The sequence below is a fragment of the Myotis davidii genome, unplaced genomic scaffold, assembly GCF_000327345.1.
Source record: "Myotis davidii unplaced genomic scaffold, ASM32734v1 scaffold299, whole genome shotgun sequence".
Lineage (NCBI taxonomy): Eukaryota > Metazoa > Chordata > Mammalia > Chiroptera > Vespertilionidae > Myotis > Myotis davidii.
Genome location: NW_006293088.1, coordinates 9,100,289 through 9,101,877, shown reverse-complemented (window position 1 = coordinate 9,101,877; position 1,589 = coordinate 9,100,289). Strand labels below are relative to the sequence as shown.

The 1,589-nt window shown below is 43.1% G+C and overlaps 1 protein-coding gene across 1 annotated transcript in view; it reads right to left on the bottom strand.

Annotated features, from left to right (window-relative positions):
• DNAJC11 (DnaJ heat shock protein family (Hsp40) member C11) overlaps positions 1–1,589 on the bottom strand; it is a 49,017-nt gene that overhangs the window by 13,788 nt on the left and 33,640 nt on the right. The gene's annotated exons all lie outside the window — the stretch shown is intronic.

The window sequence follows — 1,589 nt, the reverse complement described above, 5'->3', positions numbered from 1 at the left end:
AAAGAACTAAGATCCACCCAATGTGGCTGCGGGTTCGATCCCCGGGCAGGACACATACAAGAGTCAATCGATGGAGGGGCGAGGGGATAAGGACACATAGGCAATACCTTAATCAATAAAGAAAAAAGAATCAACCAATGAATGCATACGTAAGTGGAACAACAAATCCATATTTCTATCTAAAATCAATCAATCAATAAACAAAATCTACACAATTTGATTTCCAGGGACCAAATAGGACCCACTGCATGGCTTTAAACAGACTGCCTCCAGATTTAATAAAACAACCTAGAAACTAGCTACACAGATTAAAGACTTTCTTGTAAATATTCTTACATCACAAAACTACTTAAAAACATAAAAATACCTTCCAAGGTAAAGAAGTGCAAACAAAATAAATTTTGAACAAACGAAAAATTGTTCTGCCTGTGAATATTAATTTGAGAATTAAGTTTTGAGAAACAGAACACCATAGTCTCGAGAAGTACTAAGTTAAAATTTTGCTGACTGATAAAAACGTTCCTTACTCAGAAAATCAATGTTTATTATTTTGGTGTCATAAGACTTTTCAAATAGCATATCTTTTATTACCCTCACACTTTTTTGAGAGAGAGAGAGGAAGGGAAAGAAAGAGCTGAGAAACACCGATAAGCTGCCTCCTGTATGAGCCCCGATCAGGAATCAACCTGGCAACCTTTTGGTGTACAGATGATGATCCAACCAACTGAGCCATCCGACCAGGTGAGGGATTGAGCCTGCAACCGAGATACAGGCCCTTGACTGGAATTGAACCCAGGACCCTTCATTCCTCAGGCCAACACTCTATCCACTGAGCCAAACCAGCTAGGGCCATACTGTAGGTTAAAAAAAAAAGTATGCCTTGCCGGTGTGGCTCAGTTGGTTGGAGCATCATCCTGTACACCAAAAAAGGCTGCAGGTTCAATTCCCAGTCAGGGTACAATACCTAGGTTTCGGGTTCGATCCACGGTCAGGGTGTGTATGGGAAGACAACTAACTGATCAGTGTTTTTCTGTCTGTCTCTCTCTCTCTCTAAAATTTAGTAAGCATGTCTTCAGGTGATTAAAAAAAAAGTATTAAATTTTCATTTTCCCAGAAAGCTACTGAGCTTTGGTAAGCTGACTGTTTCCCAGCACTGACCACCCACAGTGCTGACGGCACATATGAACCCGCGTGGGCTTGCTCAGGCAGCTCCCCCATCTCGCCAGCTGCTCTTTAAGAACGCACGCATGGCCGAAACCGGTTTGGCTCAGTGGATAGAGCGTCGGCCTGCGGACTGAAAGGTCCCAGGTTCGATTCCGGTCAAGGGCATGTACCTGGGTTGTGGGCACATCCCCGGTGGGGGATGTGCAGGAGGCGGCTGATCGATGTTTCTCGCTCATCGATTTTTTTGACTATCTCTCTCCCTTCCTTTCTGTAAAAAATCAATATATTTAAAAAAAAAAAAAAAAGAACGCACTCATGTTTCACGGAACTGTGCAACGACTTCAGGGAGAGTCCGTGGTCGTTCCTCCGTCAACTGCACTCACTTTCCCTGCTAAAGTTTGACGCAGGAATGAAAGATGAAGCCA